We start from the raw sequence: 24,581 nt of genomic DNA, 5'->3' as shown, positions 1-24,581 counted from the left end.
TCTTTTACTTTTCATGTTTAACCTGTTTCCTACAGGGAAACTTGTCTTACTGGATCTTTATGTCTGTGTGTCTGCCTGTTCACCCTACCTTGTAAGTGTGCCTCGCTCAACTATAACTTTTGAACTGTCCATCAGATTTCATTGAAGTTTCTGCCATAGATAGTAGAGCATCAATGACCCCTTGATTAGATGTTTCATCAACTTTTGACACTGAAAACATTTAGAATTACTGTTACTATTTTCTAATGCTTAATCAGGCCAGTTTATTCTAGTTAAAATCTGCCTTAGGTTGAAGTATATTGTGATGTCATTGAACATTTTGAAAGCTGCCTGCATATGCAAATTTCTATAACAAAAAAGGAAACTAGTCATCCCAAAATGTTCCCATATGCCCTTGTTTTAATATACAACTGCTTTATATGCTATGAGTACACTATCAAATATAAATGTAAGTTGAAATACCCCAGAGATAAAAAGAACATTTAGGGCTCTGCTTACTAAGGCACGTTAGTGGTTTTAACATGCCTACAATTAGCGCACGCGCTAACCGTGTAGACGCCTATAGGGATATTGTAGGCGTGTACATGGTTAATGCACATACATGGTTAATGTGTGTTAAAGATGCTAACGCACCTATAATGCGGTTTAGTAAACAGGGCCCATAATTATAACCACTCTATACTATAGTTTATTAATCAAAGTTCAGTTGTCGACTTCAGGCTAGTTATTTTAAACTTTCATTGGGACTTACATGAAAAAAACTATGGACTACTGGAGTAATTTTATAAAGCTTTTTCCACATGTAGAACATTTCTATACACAGAAACTAGCTGTTATAAAATTCTGGCAGATGTATGCATGTAAAGTATATGCAACACAGGATCGTACCTACTTTGATGTAAGCTGGGCATGGATAACCCCAGGGGTATACTTTGGATGGAGCTGGGCTGGAGTTGCGATGTTTATGGATATTGTATAAAATATGCATGTAACATACAAGCTCACTAATTCTATAAATTTTCACGCTCGTTTTCACACTTAGCACACAAAGTTTCATGAGTGAGTTATAGTGGCAGTTACAATTTTAATAATGAGCTGTTAATTGATGTTAATGATCAATACATGCTTATAATTGTTGCTAATTGGCATTAATTAGCAGTTATGCATGTAATTGTTATTAGTCAGTATTTTACAAAATGTGTATGCAAAATCCTTAGCACACAACTGGGAGAGCATGGTTGGGTTGGAGATATAGATTACAGAATACATTTAGGTGCAAGCATGTATACCAGCCAATGAGCTCGAGTAAGTGCTTGCACCTAAAGTTAGGTATGTAACTGCAAATTTACGTTAGTATTCTATAACAGCAATTGCCAATATAGAATTTGCACTTAGTGGGCATCATCCCAGTGCCTAACATTTGGCGATCTATTGAGAATTACCCCCATGAAGGGCATGCCTAAAAGGGAAAATAGATATCTACTTTCCCTTATAGAATACCAGTGAAACAGATAGAAAATGCACCTATAATTTAGGGCCAAGCACAATGCTTGGGCCTACATTGCTATAACACGCCATATCTCAAAAAGATACATCAGAATTAGAAATGGTTCAAAGAAGAGTGATCAAAATGATAAAGGGGATGGAACTCCTCTCATATATGAGGAAAGGCTAAAGATGTTAGGGCTCTTCAGCATGGAAAAGAGACTGATGAGGGGAGAGATGATTGAGGTCTACAAAATCCTGAGTAGTGTAGAATGGGTAGAGGTTGTGGTGAATATAGACAGTGCCTTGGTGTAGTGAGGCCACTAGAGGGCACTTGGAGCCTGAAGGGACCTTTTAAGCCAGGAAGAGGTCACTAGAAGGCGCTCTACTATTGAAGGGGCTTACATTATCCTGTAGAGACCACTAGAGGGAGCCCTGCCTCACTGACTACCCAGAAACAGATGACTGGGAGGGCCCGTGGCAGAGGGAAGGTTCCCTTTAAGAGGCAGGCACAGTAGAGAGAGTTCTGGACCTTTCTAGAACCTGGAGGAGGATCCCAGAAGGGGTGGGGGTTGTCAATAAGCATTCCTTTAAAAAGTACTCCCTGGAAGAGCGCAATCAGAAGTGGAGGAGGCCTGATCATTGGAGAAGGAGAAGACTACCAGTAACCTGAGCAAAGGACCAGTTCAGGCTGAGAATCCCTGGGTGTGGACTGCTATGGAGAGCCAGAGAAAACTGGACAAGAAGCTGGGGAAGATAGGCTGAGAACCCAGGAGAGATCTAGGAAGTTGGATCAAAGACGAGGTACTTACCTATATTGTCAGGAATGCAGACATTTGAATTGCTCTTGTAATGCAGGAAATGATGTATAGGAATATTGACTTTATATGAGACTGTGATATTGACAGCCATGGGATGGAGGACATGACTGTAAGGTTATAGTGTATGAAAGTCCTGTCTGAGGGGAGTGGATTTTGGACAGGGACCCCCAATGCTTTACCAAAGGGGCTCAGTCCCATACTACATGTTAAAGGAGAACTGTGTGAGAGGAGCGGCAAACCCCACACTCGAGCTGGAAAAAGGCTGATTGTTGATAGAATTTGCATAAGGCTAACGATAATGATCCTACTTTGCATATTACCCCCGAGCCAGCGAATCAAGGACATTTTCCCACCCAAGATAGCCTAAGTGCTGAAAGAAAGATCAGTAGATGTGACTAGCAGATGAGTAGGAGGATCCTGCCCCAAGAAGAGTGCAAGGGGGGGGGGGGGGAGACAATCACTGAAGTCACCCTAAGTTAGAGAGGGACCAGCAGACAAGACCCTGTGAGTATGTGCCCTTAAGTGTCTGTTTCTAAGCAATTTCTTAGAGACAAAGTTTTCTAGATGGCTTTATAAGTGTTCTTACTAAGTTCTAGGGCTATAAGTAAGGGTCTTACCATAACTTGTATCTGGAGTTCGGGTCTGTAAAGCTAACACATTATGGACTGGGTACAGTCAAAACTACAGAGAACCTGGGAACACACCAAGGTATCAGCTGATTGAGAAGGAGGTCAGAATCCCACCAGAGTCCCCAGGAAGAGAGGAGATTGGGTGGAGCAGGCTGTTGGTCACAAGGGGTTCATCAGAAATTGAATCATTTTTTCACTCTTTCAAAAAGTATAAAGACCAGGAGACACACAATGAAATGATTTGGAAATATTTTTTAAACAAATAGGAGGAAATATTTTTTCACTCAAAGAATAGTTAAGCTCTGGAACTCGCTGCTGGAGGATGTGGTAACAGCAGTTAGCGTATTTGGGTTTAAAAAAGGTTTAGACAAGTTCCTTGAGGAAAAGTCCATAGCCCGTTATTGAGATAGACATGGGGAAGCCACTTCTTGCCATGGGATTGGTAGCATGGAATATTGCTACTATTTGGGTTCTGCCAGGTATTTGGAAGCAGGATACTGGGCTAGATGGACACTTGGTCTGACCCAGTGTGGCTATTCTTATATTCTTAAGTTTGTATTATTTATTTATGAAATTGTACCTTGCCCGCACTCCACCCAGATTCCACCTTTGTGTACACTCTCCTTCAAATGACGCACCATCACATTTAGGTAAAGTTTCATAAAATACTGCTCAGTCAGATTTTTGGCATGCACATATATATATATATATATATATATATATATATATATATATATATATATATATATATATATATATAAATGTGCATATGCCAGTATTGTAGTCATTTGTGCACATGTTTACTGCATCAGTGTTGCCACAAACATAGAATTACCTCCATCAGGGTAATATTATAAAGGTCTTTCCATCTAAAACCTGCAGAAAAGACCTTTTTATGAAATTCCACGAATGGAGGTCAAGGGAGCCCCATCTCTTGCTCTTTTTGTATTAGGGGATAGCTACTTTATGGCAGGCTTAAATGTTTGCAATTAAATATGGCACCTGGGCGTGCAACTGACATTATTCTATAAAGCGTATGCTGGAATAATTAGAATGCCTGTGACCCACCCATACCTCTCCCATGTGTATGCTATCTTGCAGTTATGAGCTAGAGCACTTAAGTACAATGTCTTTTATATGTTCCATTTAGGCGGTTAATCTGGCTAATTAAGTGTTGAATATCAGCACTTCACCAGCAAAGTGCTGACTCCGTCCCCGGAATACCCTCCAAAATAGCCACTTTTCAATTTGACACTTACTGGTTATTTTCAGCAGAACTAACTGGTTAAGTGCAGCTAAAAATTAGTGGTGGGTTCTGAACAGGCAATTTAACCAGCCAGAACCATTTCTGACCAGTTAAATCACTTTAAATATTGCAGGAGCCATAATCATCTCCCATTGCTGATTTTTTTAAATCATTACACACTATTTTCCCCATTTGCACATGGTCATTACTGCCAGGAGCCCTTATGGACACCTATTTAGGAGGCAGTATGGGCTCCAACGCTACTCATGCACTAATCGGGTAGCGTGAAGTAATGTGCCTGCGCTACCCAATTAGTGCACGGCACACCTAGTCACCACAACACTCTAGAAAATAATTTCTATTTTAGAACACAGGATTTGGCTATGCACTGATCATAGCAACGCTGCGGGATGCCTCAGCACGCCCCGCAGTGGTGCTGTTTTGACACCCGCTACCTGCATGGTACCCTTACCGCTCTTTAGTAAACGGGCCCCAAGAATGCACTAGAACTCTATAATGGAATTGGGGTGCCTAGATGCTGTTATAGAATTGACACTAACCGCACTGCATTGGATCACCCAAATGGAGGCACCAATTATAGAACTGCCACCATTTTCTCGTTTGTCCTGTTTACACCCGTTATCTAATTTCTCTACTGCATAATTTTTTGTATAGAACTATTTGAATAATACTTTTTTCTATTCTCTCTTGCTATTCTCCAACACATACTCATTATGACACCTGGAAAAGATGTAATACAAATTTTTGTTGGAGCAGACTCCCAAATTCTACAGTCTTATATTAAAATAAGTCACATTAATAAATTGGATTGTATGAAATATAAAAAGATTATGCAGTGTAGCTGCCAGGACGCACTTACAGTAAAATGATTCTTTCAGACAATGTCACCAAGTATTGGAAAAAAAATACCTCAGCAGGACATTTGAGTTAAGATAGCAACAGAGGAAATTCCAATGGTTATATTCTAATTTCCGCTGACTTTGAATTTTATATATAGATTACATGAATCAAACAATGTGCATTAAAATGTATGATTTATACCTAGTTCCTTCTAGATTTTTGGAGTCAACAAAATGTATATATACCTGAACTAGGTCGCCAATTTTGTAAAAAAGAAAAACCATCTGCAGCAGCACAATCAAAATTAATCGTAAATTAAACATATATTCACAGTAATTAGCACCAACCACCTTAGTTAGGCTGTGTCATAGAATTCCTTGTCCATGGTCTGCCATGTGTCCCTCTTGCTAGGAGGAAATGTATAATTCAGTGTTTCCCAAATCCAGTCCTGGAATACCCCTTGTCAGTCAGGTTGTCAGGATATCCACAATGAATATGCATGAAAAAGATTTGCATATAATGGAGGTAGTGTATGCAAATCAAGTTCATGCATATTCATTGTGGATAACCTTGGGAAGCACTGAGATAATTCATACAGGGTAATTTTATAAGCGGTCTTGATGTGTGAAGGCCAAGAAGGCACCTGTTTCCAGCCTATTTTATAATACATATGTTCCTATGGGGTCCTTCTAATAAAGGGGGTCTTTTACTAAAGCTTAGCTCGAGTTATCTGCAGCAGGGCCCATTTTATTCCTATGGGCCCTGCTGCAGATAACTTGAACTAGCTTTAGTTAAAGATCCCAAAAGTCTGTTAAGCACTTATCACATGGTTAATGCCCAGAAACAGGCTACTGCTTGAGTGTGTTAGCGTGTTTGGCAGTAGTTTGCCTGTTACCACATGTTAAACTGCACAATAATAAATTTATCAGAATTTTTCTGTCAGGGGGAATAGCATAGTGATAGGATAAGTGTGAAAGTGGCATTGTGAGACTCAAGGGGAAATGAGAGGAATATGTAGAAGCTGATAAAAATAAAGCAGAATTAATTAGTAAATATTTCTATTCTGTGTTCACAAATGAACAGCCTTGAGTAAGACTGTGGGGCCAATATTCAGCCCACAGGAGGGAGCCCAGCTAACTCCAGTGGTCGGCAGTCAGCCCATAAATTCAATGCCAGGCCATCTTCTGTGAATGGCATTGAAAGTCCAGGTGTTTTTTGGCCAAACCGACCAAGCCGATATTCAATACTGGCCTGTTATTTCAGCTGCCTCATTTGGCTGACAAACTTAGCTGGCAATGTGCTGAATATTAGTGGAAAGATGGTTATATTGCACTATAAATCCGGTTATCTGCTAAGCACTAGCCGGCAACATTCAGCAGGAGATAACTGTCAATATTCAGCAGGAGATAACTGGCTATCTCCCACTGAATATTGCCAGATAGCCAGTTAAGTACCATTTAACTATCCAAGAATATTGATGGAAGTTACAGAAGTTCTAGTGGCTCTGCTGTCTGACCTTTTCAATGCTTCTTTAGAGTTGGGAGTGATCTCAGAGGACAGGAGAAGGGCAGATATGGTCCCTCTCCACAAAAGCATACGTAAGGAGGAAGTTAGTGTAATACCCCATTATAATGAGGATTACTAGAGTCATCTGAGAGAATTCTCCAGAGACTCTGAGGGGAAGGTTCTGGAGTTGTGGGAAGTCATTTAAGATAGTGGGAGGTAAAGGATCCAGCCCAAGGGGGGTGGGTTCCTGGAATAAATTGCAGAGGGAAATGTAAATGATTGACAGTACAGGTGGAGTTTGAAGGTAATAAAAGTTCTTGTTTGTCTAAGCCCATGGTCTTTGGTTGCCCTCACTCCCATCAGGACTCTGGGAGGAGAGGGGAATATCCTAGAAAGGCCAGATAACCTAAGGCTGAATTAAGGGGGATTTATTTTCAGCCAAAGGCAGTAACTAAGAGGAGTGTTCTGGGTGGGCAAGGGAAGCCCAACTCATGAGCAGGAACAGGGATGAGACTGTTCAAGTCCAGAGGGTGCAGCCACTGAGGTGCAGCTCTGGAGGAGAGGACAGACAAGGAGGTATGATCCTGGAGGAATTTGCTGGTGACAGCCAATGCTATCAGCACAACCTTGGATTATACAGACCAAAGGGATGGGTGGTAAACTGGAGGAGTTGTCTATTGAATAAAACTTGGATACTGTTGCTATTAGAGACATGGTTCAATGATTCACATTAATGGGATGTGACCATACCGGGCTATAATCTTTTTAGGAAGGACAGAGAGGGACAAAGAGGTGGAGGAGTGGTCCTGTATGTGAGAGACAATATCAGAGTGGCTGAAATACAGGGAACATGAGAAAAGGAAGAAGCTTTATAGATCATCCTGGAAAGAGAAGATGGAACCTGTATTCACACAGGGGTTATCTACAGACCTCCGGCACAAACGGAGAAGCTAGACAAGGATCTGATAGATATTCAAAGTATGAAAGGGGAGGTGCTACTTTTGGGAAATTTTAACTTGTCTGATATGGACTGGAACGTCCTGTTTGCAGAATCGGAAAGAAGTAGAAAATTGTGGACATCTGTCAAAGTGCCTTGCTCAGACAAATGGTGACAGAACCCATGAGGGAAGGGTCGATGCTAGATCTAGTGCTCACAAATGGAGGAAGTGTTTCCAATATTCGGGTGGATGCCCACCTATGTAATAGTGATCATCACACGATATGGTTTGATATAAGGGAAAAAGCGGAGTGCAGACACACAAAACTCAAAGTACTGGATTTCAGACATGCTGATTTTGAAAAAATGGAAGAATACTTGAAGAAGGAGCTGTTGGCATGGGAAGGCGTAGGATAAGTGGAAAATCAGTGGTCAAAGCTAAAGGCTGCTATAAATATGGCAAGGAAAGTAAAGAAAAACAAGAGAAACAGGGAACCTATATGGTTCTCCAAACAAGTAGCTGAAAAAATAAGAACAAAAGAGGCTTTGTTCAAGAAATACAAAAGAACGCAATGAGAGGATCACAGAAAAGATTATCGGATTAAACTCAAAGAAGCGAAGAGGGAAATACGGCTAGCGAAAGGACAAGTGGAGGAAAAAATGGCTAAAGATATAAATAGAGGTGACAAGACCTTTTTCAGATATATTGAATAAAGGAGAAAAGATAAGAATGAAATTGCAAGACTGAAAGATAATGAGAATAGTTATGTGGAGAGTGATGAGGATAAAGCGAACGTGCTAAACAATTACTTCTCTTCGGTATTCACAGAGGAAAATCCTGGAGAAGAACTGTGGTTGACTGCCAAGGAAATATCTGGGAATGGAGTGGATATTGCACTGTTTACAGAAAGAGTTTATCAACAGCTTGAGAATCTGAAGGTGGACAAAGATATGGGGCCAGATGGGATACATCCCAGGATACTGAGGGAGCTCAGAGAAGTCCTTGCGGGATCTCTTAAAGATTTATTTAATAGATCTTTAGAGATTGGAGAGGTACCACAGGATTGGATACGAGCAGATGTGGTCTCTCTTCACAAAAGTGGAGACAGGAAAGAAGTGGGAAACTTACCTGTAAGTCTCACATTGGTGGTAGGAAAAATAATGGAGTCGCTGCTGAAAGAAAGTATAGTTAACTTTCTAGAAGCCAACAGGTTACAGGATCTGAGGCAACATGGCTTTACCAAAGGAAAATCCTGCCAAACAAGTCTTATTGACTTTTTTGACAGGGTGACCAAAGAACTGGAAGAAAGACTTGCGCTAGATGTATTCTACTTGGATTTCAGCAAAGCCTTTCATACGGTCCCCCACAGAAGACTTGTGAATAAGCTGAAAGAGCTGAACTTAGGACCAAAAGTGGTGAACTGGATAGGAAGCTGGTTGACTGACAAGTGGCAGAAGGTGGTGGTAAATGAAATCCACTCGGAGGAAAGGAAGATGAGCAGTGGAGTTCCTCAGGGGTCGGTTTTGGAGCCGATTCTGTTTAATATATTTGTGAGAGATATTGCTGAAGTGTTGGAAGGAAAGGTTTGCCTTTTTGCAAATGACACAAAGATAGCCAATAGAGTGGATACGCTGAAGGGAGTAGAAACAATGAGAAGGGATCTCCAAATGTTAGAAGAATGGTTGAGGGTCTGGCAGTTAATACATTCTTCATCTTCAAAAAATTCTAATGAGTTAACGTGTATTACCTTACTCTCCCTGTACTCTCATTGTAATGCAAATTATTAAAAAGTAATGGCGTGTGCTGGGTATTCATCAGGTTTTTAAAGAATACCTCAAGCTTGCTTATCATAGAGGGAAAAACCTGGGCGAATTAGTGTCAAATCCAAAACCCTTGTTGGCAGAAAATAATGTACACTTAAGTGTGGAGAGTGTAATTACTGTCAGTATGCAGTAGAAACAGATGCTATATCTATTCCTCATTCAACTAAAAGGTTTCAATTATCTAGGAGAACAGATTGCAACTCAGAAAGGGTTGTATATTGTATTGTGTCCATGCGGTCTTTATTATATTGGACTGACAACAAGGAAGATAAAAAAAACTCGCATAGGGGAGCATGTTTCTAACATAAGGACCAATAAAAAGGAAGCTCCTTTGACAGATCATTGGAAGGAACACAGACATTCTTTTCCTGAATACAAATTTGTAGTGTTATTGCAGGTACAACATCATGGTAAAGTTTATCCGGATTGGTTAATACATAAAGAACGACAGTTTGTTTATGTTTGGAACACAACCCAGCCGGGGGTGGACTGAACAAGAAAATCGAATGGGACAGACGGGTGAATGTACTATAGGCGTTAGTGACAAGACATTAAATTTCCGCCGCATGACAACGCTAGTACGCGCCGCCGTTGGGCAAGATGCATTGTGGACTGGCGCTCCATCCAGGGTTAACAGTCACTGGAAAATGCTGAAAGAAAATGTTGTTAATTAAGATTATCTAAGGTAAGAAGATCTTAGTGGTTTAAATAAGAAAAAGTGAAGGGATATTAGTTGTATTTGACATGATGCGCATATTGTTGTAGGTGAATCTTAGCGTGCCTTTTGATAAAGCACATAGTGAAACTCGGCCTGAGTCAAGGCAACGTATCTCATGCAAGTGGAGCATTGAAGGACATGGATCACATTTCACCTTGAAGAGTGAATTTATTTCATGACTGGTGGTCTGAACAACGCAAGATGCTAAGTTCTCCTTGTTTTATATCTAAAAGGAAGATTGGCTGATTAGAAACAACTTTACATTTTTGAAAAGACTGCATGGAAAGAGGAGTATTGGATTAAGGGGATTCCTCTGAAATGATTTAAGAACTACTCACATATGATCTTTCCTTTCTGCAGGTTGTCACGCAGTTGTGAGTGATAGAAATAGTAAAGTGGTATTATACTATTCACTGAATAAATGTGTACCATATCAGTAGGAATTTGGTTTGTTATCCCTTCACTAAAGGATTGTGCAGCATAGAATGGTTTGTATGATTGATAGTGTAACAAATAGTGAGTGTTTTAATACATTTATACCTGTGACTAGGAATTATTACATGTAAACACAGGGGTGGTTTTTGTTATATCCTCCAGTTGTGATTTTTGTACATTATTAGTTAAAATTGAATGCCAACAAGTGCAGAGTGATGCATTTGGGGTGCAGAAACCCAAAAGAAAGATACTGGATAGGAGGGGAGAGATTAGTAAGTTTGAGTTAGGAGAGAGACCTTGAGGTGATGTTGTCCGAGGATCTGAAGATGAAAAAACAATGTGACAAGGCGACGGCTGTGGCCAGAAGGATGCTAGGCTGCATAGAGAGGGGTATAACCAGCAGAAGAAAGGAAGTGTTGATGCCCCTCTACAAGTTGTTGGTGAGGCATCACTTGAAGTATTGTGTTCAATTTTGGAGGCCGTATCTTGCTAAAGATGTAAAAGGATTGGAAGCAGTGCAAAGAAAAGCTACAAAAATGGTATGGGATTTGCATTGCAAACCACACAAGGAGAGACTTGCTGGCCTGAACATGTATACCTTGGAGGAAAGGAGAAACAGGGGTGACATGATAGACGTTCAAATATTTGAAAGGTAATAATCTGCAAACAAACCTTTTCTGGAGATGGGAAGGTGGTAGAACTAGAGGACATGAATTGAGGTTCAAGGGGGCAGACTCAGAAGTAATGTCAGGAAGTACTTTTTCACGGAGAGGGCGCATGCCTCTAGTCCTAGTATTTTTGGAAAGAGTAAACATGTGATTCATGTCTACTCATTCCACTCCACTCAGTATTTTATAGATCTCTATCATATCTCCCCCTCAGCCGTCTCTTCTCCAAGCTGAAAAGCCCTAGCCGCTTTAACTTTTCCTCATAGGGAAGTCGTCCCATCCCCTTTATCATTTTCGTTCCCCTGCCCTGCACCTTTTCTAATTCCACTATATATTCTTTTCAGATGCGGTGACCACAATGAGGTGCGATCGCACCATTGAGCAATACAAAGGTATTATAAGATTCTCATTTTTGCTTTCCATTCCTTTCCTAATAATTCCTAACATTCTATTTGCTTTCTTAGCCACCACTGCACGCTGAGCAGAAGGTTTCTAAGTATCATAAACGATGACACCAAGATTCTTTTCCTGGTCGTTGACCCCTAATGTGGAACATTGCATCAGTTAGCTATAGTTTGGGTTCCTCTTTCCACATGCATAAGTACATAAGTGTTGCCATAGTGGGACAGACCGAAGGTCCATCAAGCCCAGCATCCTGTTTCCAACAGTGGCCAATCCAGGTTACAAGTACCTGGCAAGATCCCAAAACAAGATCTGTTCTTTCATGAGTAGAGACTATTAGATCTTTTGGGAAATTTATCTGGTTGGTGCCCGTCTCATTACCCGGTGGGCTGTGTCCCGTTTCATCTGTCAGATGTGTATATTTTTGATCCTGTTTCATGGTAGTCCCATTATTAGGTTTCAATTTGCTGTTTTCACTTTTACCTCATTTATTGTATTTATTATTATTATTATTATTATTTGTAGCATTTGTATCCCACATTTTCCCACCATTTTGCAGGTTCAATGTGGCTTACGTATTACCGTAAATGGCGTTAGCCGATTCCGGTCTGAACAAATACATGGTTTGGATTCATTCAAAGCGATATTGTGGTAGAATGAGGTACATATATGGTAGGTACATGTTTATACATGGTCATTTTACTATTGCTATGCTGTTATCAAAATTGGAAGCTTTATGTTAAACTGTACCTGTGGTCAATAAATCCCAATAAATAAATAATAAATGTGCCAGAACTTGCACACACCCTCCAAAAAAACCCCAAAACAACAACTGCTGAACAGGCCATGTTGGCACTGTGCAGTAATCAATGTACTCCTTGCTCTCCAGGACCCTTCTACTACTCAGATTGTTGCAATTGGACCTGTTTTCAGATCTTCAATTTTGTCTGTGAGATGATCGGTTATGCTTTTGCGATCACGCTGGTGAGTTGCACATGCTCCCAGATTAACCACTTCATGCTGTAGCTCTACCACATAACCTTTAATCTCATTGTGTAGGTCTTTAGCTTGCCTCTTATTTCAGTGAACCCATTTGGCAAATCATCTCATCTCGATTCGCCAAGTTTGATCCGTCTGCCTCGTTCCCATCATTAGACGCACTGTTCTGCCTCGTGTAGTGTGCAAAATACTGGCTTCCCTGTTCAGATAGCCGTGGAGGGGCATAATCGAACGCAAACGCCTATCTCCATGGGCGTCTATGTCCGAAAACGGGTACGTGAAGAGGGGGGACAGACCGTATTTTCGAAAAAATGGACGTTTTTCAGCTGGGTGTTTGTTTTTTTTAGCGATAATGGAAACTAAAAACGCCCAGCTGAAAAACGTCCTAATCCGAGCCATTTGGTTGTGGGAGGGGCCACAATTCGTAGTACACTTGCCCCCCTGACATGCCAGGACACCAACTGGGCACCCTAGATGTCAGTGCGGTGGACTTAGGACAACGCTCCCACATGCATAGCTCCCTTACCACGGGTGCTGAGCCCCCAACCCCCTCCCCCAAAACCCACTACCCACAAATGTACAACACTACCATAGCTCTTAGGGGTGAAGGGGGCACCTACATGTGGGTACAGTGGGTTTTGCAGACCTCCCATTTACCAGCACAAGTGTTACAGGTAGGGGGGGAATGGGCCTGGGTCCACCTGGCTGAAGTGCACTGCGGTACCCACTAAAAGTGCTCCAGGGACCTGCATACACGCAGGCCTCTAGGACTTGTTGCTGCTATATAACATTGGCACACCAGTTGACACCTGAAGACTAATCTCTCCGAAAACGTCCTTTATTGGAATAAGCACGCTTACTCACAGTTAACTGCAGATCAGAGGTTGTGCCCCACTGGCAATGAGTCTCCCTGGTACTGAGATGAGCAGTAGGTCAGAGCTGGCAGAATGCTGTAAAATGCCCTCTTTCAGCCACATTCAAGGTAAGAACTAAGTTCTGTAACGTGGCTAACACGTGAAAGGGATCTAAAACTGGCTTACAAAACTGGCCACTACCTCATGGACTACCGGAAACAAAGCAGTTCACACTCTGACCCAGTAAGCAGGGGGAAAAGCACCATGGGAGTAGAGCCTACCAACTACCAACATCGTGAGCATTTGCCACAAGCTAGTGGAATCACGAAGCCCAATACCCTACACCCACCACAATGCATTGCTGATGTGACTCTGCAGTGCGCATAACAGAAAAGGTGTCACACTCACCCGAGAGCCACATCAGAACCAGGGAAAGGCTGTCAGAGGATAGAACACATTCTGCTGTCATGGAGGTGAGTACAGCATTTGAGGCTGGCATAGAGGCTGGAAAAAAAGTTTGTAAAGTGGGGTTTTTTTGGTGGGAGGGGGTTAGTGACCACTGGGGGAGTCCGGGGAGGTCATCCCCGATTCCCTTCAGTGGTCATCTGGTCAGTTGAGGCACTTTTTTGGGACCTGTTCGTGAAAAAAAAGGTCCAAAAAAAGTGACCCAAAATCGCGGTAAAAGCGCCTTTTTTTCGATTATCAGCTAAAGACGCCCATCTCTCCTCGGCCAATAACCATGCCCCAGTTCCGCCTCCAACACGCCCCTGTCAACTTTACCCGTTTCCGTGACGGATTGCAGTTGGAAACGCCCAAAATCGAATTTCGATTATACCGATTTGGGCGCCCATGGGAGAAAGACGCCCATCTCCTAATTTGTGTGGCAATATAGGCGTTTTTCGATTATAAGCTGGATAGTCTTATAGGTCTGTTGCCTTGCATCTAGTTGTCATCCTACCTTACCACTCCTCTCACCCATGCCATGGACCTCTTAGTAAGTCTTTTTTTTTTTTGCTGAAGGGGGTCAGTATTCTTCCACACTGGGGTGTCATCTGGTCTGCTGGTGTCATTTCCTTCTTATCTTTTATTTTATTTTTTGTCAAGCAGGATTATTGAGTCAGGTGCACAAATGGATGACATCATGATGGAACAGCTCTCCAGACCTCAGAAATAATTGTCATGCACTAGGTATCCAGATTCAATGGTGACCACTGGTACTATCCGGATAACAGCAGTATTCAAACCCCTTATCCAGATAGCTTCCCAGTTAAAGATAGGGCTGTCTTTTTTGCTGGCCTGACTATATACAGATAGTTAGGGAATGAATATCTCCACTAACCTGAAAATATTAACATAGTAGGTGACGGCAGATAAATACCTGAATGGTCCATCGAGTCTGTCCAATGGTCACATTCATTATCAATTCAAGCTTTAATCAACAATGAATGTGATACTGTATACTTGATCATGGTCTTTATTTGGTGTTTTTGGGGCATGGGGCATAGACCATAGAAGTCTACCTGGCTCTTTCCTTATGTTCCAACTACTGAAGTCCACTCCAGCCTATCCGAATCTGTCTTGTCATTTGCGGGACACAGACTTTAAAAGTCTGCCCGACAGTGCCCTTGCGTTACAAATCGCTGGTGTTTCTGTGGAAGCTCCCTCCAGCCCATTCTAAACCGGTTTGCTATATGTGGGACTCTAGACCATACAAAGCAGGCCAAGTCGACCTTAGTTGATACAGCCAGAGTTGCAATTTGAACACTATTTGACACCTAAACACGTATGTAGCCCTTTAAGTTTTGTTTTTTTATACCATTCATTTTCTAATTAGAGATACTCTTTGTTCATCCCACACCTTTTTGAATTCCACCACAGTTTTTTTTTCTCCACCATCTCCCTCGGGAGGGCATTCCAGGCATCAGCCACAAAGAATTTTCTGACATTACTCCTAAGTCTACTACCCTGCATCCTCAATTCATGTCCTCTAGTTTTACCATTATCTGTTAAATCTGGAAAATATGTTTCTATATTAATACATTTCAAATACTGACATGTGTGGGTAACTGTCTCAGTTTCACTAATTGGCCTGCCCCAGTGTTAGGTAAAAATCAAGGGTTGGCCCTGGTCATCCTCACTTATCCGAGTAATAGCACCTGGTGTGGTTCAATATTACAAGAGGAGAGGGCTTATTCAAGATTGAGGTCCTGGATTTCAAAAGAACTAACTTTGCTGAGATGAGGTTATAGCTCAAGGAAGAGTTAGCTGGATGGCAACAGCTGAAGGAAGTAGAACATAAGTGGACAACACTGAAAGGAGCTATTTTAAAGGCAACAAACCTTTATGTTAGGAAACTAGATAAAAGTAAGAGGAGAAGAAGGCCGCTCTGGTTCTCAAACACAGTAGTTGAAAAGATAAGGGAAAAAAGTTTAACCTTCTTAAATTACAAGATGACTCAGAAAGAGGAAGATAGGCAAAAATACCTAGAAAAGCTAAGAGAAGCTGGAAAAGCTGATAGGAAAGCAAAGGTGCTTAGCAAGTTATAAATAGGAACAAACATTTTTGAACCGTTTGTATGCAATGCCATCAATAGAAATCAAACAAAATAAAACATGGAAAAGAAAATAAGATGATACCTTGCTCATCTTCCAATGTGGTATATATCATTCAGTGTTTCCGGTTGAGAAGATGATGGCTGCGTGCCATGAGAATACAGCGTTGTTTCACTTCAGTTATTTCCTGTTGGTCCTTTATAACCCAACCTTCTCTTTCCTTCTAATGCTGCAGCTGTTCTGTTTGTCATCATTTAGACATATCATTTCAGTCACTGACTAGTATGTATGTTTTATGCCGTATCATTGGAAGTTCTTGATGTAAGAATCACATGTTTTAATTTGTTCTTTTTCCCCTTTCACCTGTTTAGCCACAAAAGCTTCCTGCCATTGCATTCGGGTTTATTTTATTTACTATGTCCCTTTTCTGAGTGTATATTTATGGGTATGAGCTTGTCATCTTTACACCACGATTCTGGTGTCCTGTTTCAAAATTTATTGATTTATATGCTTCTCTTATATTTAATATGTCTTTGTTAATATACATTTTCTTGCCTTTTGTTGAAATCGGTGTTTCCTTTCACTGGCTTGTTGGATGGAAAATTCTATTTTCCATTGCTGCATGACAAGTGATGTCTTTGGCATTTTTAGTTCTGGCTAATGTGTTCCAACTAATGACTTTTTTGTGACTGTGCCTTCCCCGAAGAGCTTACATTTGTTTTGTTTTGCCTTGGAATATTTCGTCTTTCTCTCTATTTTTCTACCACTTCTATAGTAATTTTCAGGGGCTTTTCCCTGGAACATACTATACTTTCTTATATACCAGTGTCACGCTATAACTATTGGGTTTGATATCGATGCCTGGGGCTTACATCCATCGAAGGTGGATGACGGTATCGCAATTATTAGATTTTAAGCAGAACCCCATTCTATTTTTGGAATGGCCTGCATTCACTGAATTGGACTATTGCCCATATAGAAGTTACCGGTACAGATGCGCGCTGGGGATATACAGAGACGTCTAAAATCCTTTAGTTGCAAATTTAGACAGGTTGACTGGGGCCCTAAATTTTTGTTCTCTTCTAGACGAATATTTAAGCATCTATTGGGGGTTAGCGACAAAATGGCGAGTGTATTCCCATATATGGCGAGTGTATTCCCATATTTCTAACCGGCGAAAACCAATTAGATCGCTGCCCTTTAATTTTAGAGAACTTATTTTCGCTGTTCGCTAAAATCTTTTTTTGGAGTTTTTGCTTCCCCCACTTTTGGGGTTTTCAATATGGCGAGTGTTATCCCATATCCAAATTCATGGCGAGTGTTATCCCATGTGCGATCCCAGGCGAGTGTAGTCCCATCACATGGCGAGTGTTATCCCATGTCAAAATTCATGGCGAGTGTTATCCCATGGTCAATTTCTATAGAAGCATACTCTGGAGGGCAGTATTTTTAGAGTAGGTTATATATAGTAAGTGACACAACTGACTCCTGCACTATTCTCATGTTCATGGCTATCATTTCTTTGTTAATATAACCTGCGGCAAAAGCATTGAGCTTTCCGCCAATTAGTAATTTATGTTTTAGGTTCCGCCAATGGGACGCTCTTGAAGACGCGTGAGTATAAGTGTTTTTGTTATACGCATGATGCATGTTCTTTTGTTTAGATAATTTTCCCGTGCATGGTTTTGTTTAGTTGCCCCTGTTATAGACCTCAGCATTTTGATTTGAACCATCTCACTTGTAGATATTGCATTATATTGAATACACTCTTCTATGAGTTCCTATGTGAATTGTCTTCCCCCTATTTCTGATCCCACTATGCCCACTTCCTCGTCCCCTACTCCCTTGGAAAGAGTCCTTAATTTCTTTCCCGCTGATAGAAAAGAACTTACCCGGTTATGTCAAACCTGGCATACCGCTTGGTCCGCTAAGGATCAAGGACTGGAATGGCCATCAAGGGGCTCATTTGATCAGGGCAAACTCCAAGCCTTGGTCTGCTACAATGAGTCCAACAAAACGGGAAAATCTAGGGATAAACATTTAGCTGCCATTAACAAATTCATACTTATTGCACGAAACCAGCACGATAGAGCTCTGGGTAAGTCAGATACCGATCAAGCCCCCTATCAAGATCCTGTAGCACCTACAGCTCCACCACCTTATGATGCTGCTACTGCTGCAAGTACTACCAAGTTGTTACCATGTGCAGTGGGATATACCCCAATACCCCCAGGATATTGTGATAAACCTGACACAAATCCTCAGCTACAGATTTCTCAGGGATCTCAGACAGTGACACCCCCGCTGCCTGCAGTATCTCCTGCTCCTATGATATTTGACCCACCTACTACCGTGCACATCGCCGGTGTTGTTGATCTATCTCTTCCCTCATCACAAAAAAACTCAATTCCAATATCTCAGGGGTCAGTACAAACTCAGACGCCTTTAACCCCTTCAACAATCCCAGTGGCCCAACCAGTAGCCCTGATTTCGGCCCAATTACCCACTGTTACCTCTGCTCCAACGATGCAAGCAACAACCCAGACGCTAACCCCACCACCGCCTCATGTATATCGTACTCTTGGAGGCTATGAGATGGAGATACCCCCTCCCATTATTGAGCAATATCCTTGTGTCCCGAACCCATCAGTTCCGGCCACCGTCCAGTACCCTGCTATCAGTCAAATTGACGTAGCTGCCCAGACCTCCACCTACCCTAGCCTAGGATCCGGGTTGACTTCACACATGACCACCCAAACGACTACCTACCCACATATGGGACACACAACTCAGACATCACCTCCACCACTACCTTTGGACTCTTCTGTCCAAACTGGTCCCTTGCCAGCTGAATCCCTACAGTCTATCCTGTCTCAATTACGACAGATGGGTTTCATTCCATGTAGTCCTGCTACACAGACACGGGCTATTTGTCAGGAACTCTATGATCGGGGTTTCATTAAACCACCCCCTGCTTCAGTGAACCCTTCAATGCCCATTCTAGAACCTCAGTGTTCTATTCCTCCTAGATGGGACACGTTAGGTGCACGGCCAATGCGTCCCTTGGTACTCCCAGCCAAACCAGCTAATAAGGAGCGACCGAAGGTTAGACTCTCCCCATTAGACGAAGCATGGGAAGTTTTAAAACAACAACTCCCCACAAAATCGGACATAGAGGATATTCGAAACGAGCCTCCTCCGATGTTCCATTTCTCCTCTTTTTCAGATAGTGAAGTAATCCCTTCCCTTGCAGACGATTCACCTCGTTTCACGTTACCTAATACCCCAGTCCCCTCGGAAGAACAATACGATCACACATTGGCTAGTATGGGAGATGGCCTCGCGTTTGTTTCAGAAGGACTTCGTTCCTTACACAAGTCCCTGACAACGCAACCGCACCCTGATACCCCGGACACCGTGGTATCTGTTGCACCAAAATCTGAGTTTCCTCAACAACATGATGTTATTTCTCATCATACTAGACAGCGCCATCCTCACAGTTATCTTACTGATGAAGGATCTAGCCGCTGCCTTGCGGTTATTGACAATTCCCCACACCCTACAAGTTTGAATATCAGTACAGACCCTATCTTATCTAGTCCGCCTAGCACACCTGCCCAATATGTGGCTTTGCATGAGAATTCATGGCATTACGTTCACCCATGGGTTGATAATCTCGCAGGATGGTCTGAGGCGCTCCAGCCCCAGTCCGCTCTCTTCCCACGTGAAGGATCCTTACGTTCTGACAAGCTTTCACTTGTAAGAGATCTAATTTATGACCACCCCGACCCCCATTGGGATCAGAAAACAACCCTCTATCTAATCCAAGGTCTTCAGGTTTGGAAAAAGTATGAGAATCAGTTTCCCCCAACCACCTCGATTGATCTCCTTAAATCAGTGAAACTTTTTCCCCTGCTGAATAAAATGTCAGGTGGTGTCCCTCATACGGAATACACCCCACTTTCAGCTGTTGAATTGAATAGCCTCATACTACAGCTCCCGGATATTGCACAGGGAGGTAACCGCTGGTTAAAGAAATTACAGGACATAACCCTGGGGACTACTCTATCAGTAGGTGATATGAAAGCGCTCCTGGGCAGAACCCCACACGCTAGTATCACTGACATATTCACTCAATCGGGCTATGCAAAATTTGCCACCGATACTCAGTATGATGGCAACCCTTTGACAGAAATTCAGACCAAAGTATTCCAGGAAATCCGGACCATGTATCCGACCCTTAAAGACTTTTCGGTTATCACTTCCCAAAGATGGGAAATGGATTCAGAGCCTATTGAGGCCTATTTACTCAGACTCCAAGACCTCTATAAGGAAGAAACAGAGGAAAAATTTGACTCTGATAATGCCCTCCCAGTATTCTACCATTTACTGAAGGGAACCTTACCTTCAGAAATTAAACTTAAGTTAGAGAACACCGTGGGTCTCCAATTAGAAAAATGGCCTAAAATTCGTGAACACATCCTTCATCATTGCAGACGACTTATTAAAAGCAAGCAAAATGAAGCCCAACATCGTAAGACAGTACACACTAACTTGGAGGTGCTACAGACTGAAGATCTCAAAGAGAAAAGAGCCTCTAAGAGCTCTGACACCAATACCAATACTCCTAACACTTCTCCCCCTGTTATTGTTATGTATGCTGATCAACGCTATGACAATAACACCCGAAATCAGGGCCCACGGCCCTACCGCCCAGACCGTAGAATTGATTACCCTGAAGAAAGAGGTCGTCGCTCTCAACCCCAGCGAGGTCCCCCAAGGGGCCCTCTTGGAGATACTAGGCGACAACGAGACTATCGTTCCTGGCCTAGCCCTGATCGCTATCCTGATGTGCTCTGTTATCGCTGCCAACAATACGGTCATTATGCTGCTGAATGTCTTCAGACACAGCCATATAGATTTAGAAAATCGCAGATCCGTCAAAATCCCCCTGAACGGCAGTCATTCCCTTTATGGAACCCGGATCAACACCGTCCGCAGTGACCACAGATTTAGGGATCAATATTACCCACCCCATAATGACTAGGCGTAATCCGAACACGATTTGATTTTGTTGCTCTCAGTTACTCAAAACTACTCGGCTCCTCATTTAGTATCCGGTAACCATTTCTCTGTATATGTGTTGGTTTGATGTTTCTGTTTCCATTACAGGTAACATGTCTTTATTTTATATTCCTCTAGGTTTAATAGCAAGTGTATATTTATGGTACCATACAAATGACCTAACTAAGTCAGCAAGTTATTTATTTGTTTCTATGCATACCTTCCCTGGGGAGTTCTTATCAACTGCAGGGATGAGCGATCCCCAGAGGATATTCATTTTATGTTTTTTTATATATACCTGAACTGACTTATTTATGCCATTTTACTTTATACGGGATCCCTTTTAAATAAAAGCTGTGTATTGCTCATTGTTAAAATGTTTTCTGCTTTAACTGTTACGCTGTTTACATTCACTTCTTTAGTTTTTTCATGAATATAAAGCCTTCATTTTTGAAATCTCTCTATGGTATGTGTGATATCTGAAAGCTTTTCATTATTTCCTTGTCTAAGAAAGAAGCAATATTTAATAACCATTATCCGTTTTATGGAATAAATGCGAGAAATATTCCCTTGAACTGGCCATTTGGGGGAACATTTTGCGCTGATCATAGATTTTGTAGTATTCTTGAATTGAGAATTGGTGAAGCTTTCAGTCATAAATAAGGAAAATTATGCATTCAACTTTCTGATTCCTTTCTATTTAAAACAGTATGCTTTGTGTATTTAACTAACACCTTGCTTCAACTAACTCTTGCCACGTGGTGATTTTGTCTTGAAGCGATATGCTTCTTCCTACTTCTTTGTCTGATTGAAAAAGGGTTACTTAAACTCTATGTGAAGGTCAATAACTTTTGAATGTTTTTTTTCATTTGTCTTTTTAAAGGAACCTTTTTCTGGCATTGCCTTCTGAATATGCCTTGCTGCAATTCAGATGTATCATATTTGGTTTTATTTTTATTTTTTTTTTATTAAGCCTATTTTTATCTTACACCCTTCAGAGTGTTTTTTTTTTTTTCCATTTTTTAATTTTTTTTAATTTTTTTTAATTTTTCATTTTCGATACTTTTCTGTTTTGGGGACACACCATAGTAGGGATACACCTCACGGCCCTCCTCTCTGATGCTGACGTCCCTCACCGAGGAGACGACTGCTAGCAAAGAAGAGCTACCCGATAATGTGTCTGATCTGAAGGCTATGTTGCAGCAAAGAATCGCTACATTAAAGGACAGATGCACAGACCCCAACATTACCCGGTGTGAGATACGAGACATTATTGAGTGTGAGTTTCAACAGATACATCGATTGGTCCATGAGCGAAAGAGATAGGCTCTCCACTTACTGGAGTTGCAAGAAGCTTTGGCCTCTACCCTTCTTTCTGAATCGTCTAGCTCGTAAGTCCTGCTGGCCTCCTGCAGCTGAGGGCTCAACCCTTGGTGAATGTTAGTCATCGCAGGTGAAGATTCCATATCTATTGGCGATAGATGGCAACACATTGCCCTCCATACATCAATAACTTGAACATTTACCATCATCTCTAAATTTTTATTGTTAGTTTTTGTACTTTTTTTGTTCCATATACTTAACCATTGTTATTTTGATCATGTGTTCGTTAAAATTACCAATCTGTCTCGCACGTTATGCAAGCCAGAAGTGGGGATATATTATGCACATCCCAATTTCTAGTATTAAGAGGGTTGCAATTGACCCCTACCAAACAGGAGATATAATTTTATATATACTATTGCTATTTATGAAAATTGGCTTTTCATTATTTAACCCTTATGGTTTCCCTTTTGTTTTTGCACTTAATTAGCACTGATTTCTCCATGTTTACATTGTCTTTCATTTCTCTTGACATTTATATATTATTTTTGCTTATTCAATTCACACTGATTATGCCCACCAAGATATAGCAATGTATCATTCAGGCATACAGTTATTTTGCTTATTCCTTTGCCAGCCTCTGACTCTTGATGGACTTGATGGTATATGCCTAGAATAAAGACATGGAAAGATCCAAGTTTGTACACCATAAATACGTCTTCAAGATCTATCCAGGCCCAAATGATGTTAGATCCCCTAAGGTTGTGGCAATGATCTTTACACCTTGCAAACTACTGGACCACAAGTCTTGGGTCCATGTGAAAGATATACGTGTTTACTCAGTCGCAGAACCTGATGTTACCAGCCTAACCATCTCAAGACCAGCCACTTCCTTCAGCAGGCCAACCATGAAAATCCAGCCCTGTTAGATCTTCCAGATCTCCGTCCAGATTCTTCAGCGCTTCCACCGCCTCAACCATGATCGATGAAAGAGAGTTCAGAACTGATACTTCATTTGAGATTAACTGTTGCTGTTTATGGACATTATAGATTCATATTTTGTTTTATTTTCCAGTTTAGCAGCAATCCTGTCTATATATATTGAAAAGGTTTTATTTTTATTTTCCTATTATTTCCTTTATTGTTCTAATTGTTTTTCTAAGAGTTTCCCCGTTATTTCTGTTTATGTAATGCAGGTATAAACCCTGCTTGTATCAACCTGTTATGCAATTGTTTAACTTTGGTATAGGCTTACTTAAGCTGCATGTCTTTCTGTAGGTTTGACTAAGCTCCAAGTGGGGTAACGGATATATAAAATGCTTCCCATACTTCCAGGTCATTATGCATATGTCAATATCCATGCATGACCTTTGTTAATATAAATTTTCCTAGGATTGACCCTTTTTGCTGGATATGACAACCTCATACTTGTTTAAGGATTCTGAATACCTACAACCTGAAACAGCCTGCAATCTGAGTACTAACCATATATTTGTTGAGCCACCATAACAATGCTTAATCAAAACCACTGTTCCTTCCGAGGACCACTGAGATAGATACATTAGATTATCTCCCCATGTACTATGCAACAGATGCAATAGAAGTCATAGCAAGACCTGAAAGTATTTATTAGTATGATCCACCTGAAATTGCTATTACCCACATACCTATACTTCATGAGATTTTGCAGATGAACTCATGGATTTGTCCCATTCATAAAACCTCTCTCACTACAGGTTTGAGTTAGCCTCAAGAGGGGTAACATCAAGATTAAGGCCCAAGGGATTGAGTAATATAAAGGGAATTCCATATGCCCAAATAATATATCACCTGAGAATGAAGTTTCCTATCTTGCACCATACCTTCTAACAATTTGTAAGACCAAAACTCCCCCTCTCGTTTGATAGCTTACCACCTTCTGGAATGGATGATGACAAGCTTGACGAGCTTTGTGTCACCCCTCTCCAGAGGGGGTGACAAGTGGGGAATGTATAATTATACTACAGCAAGAGGCCCTCACTGGATGCCCACCGAAAGGGTGGAAGGCCAGATTTTAGGACTCAGGCTGTAAAAATACCAGCTAGGTTTAAAAATCTATGACTGGCTGAGCATGGACTTGCTTTTCCTGCAAGTTAATATGTGTTCTACCCTAAGATCTATCCACTGGAATAGTGGCAGGCCAAACTACATAGCTTTGTACAGCTGAAAAGCACTGCCTAGGCCTGATAACCTACTAATGGCCTTATAGAACAAAATC

The sequence above is a fragment of the Microcaecilia unicolor genome, chromosome 1 (assembly GCF_901765095.1).
Source record: "Microcaecilia unicolor chromosome 1, aMicUni1.1, whole genome shotgun sequence".
In the NCBI taxonomy this organism is placed as follows: Eukaryota; Metazoa; Chordata; class Amphibia; order Gymnophiona; family Siphonopidae; genus Microcaecilia; species Microcaecilia unicolor.
Note: the sequence above shows the minus strand (reverse complement) of the source record.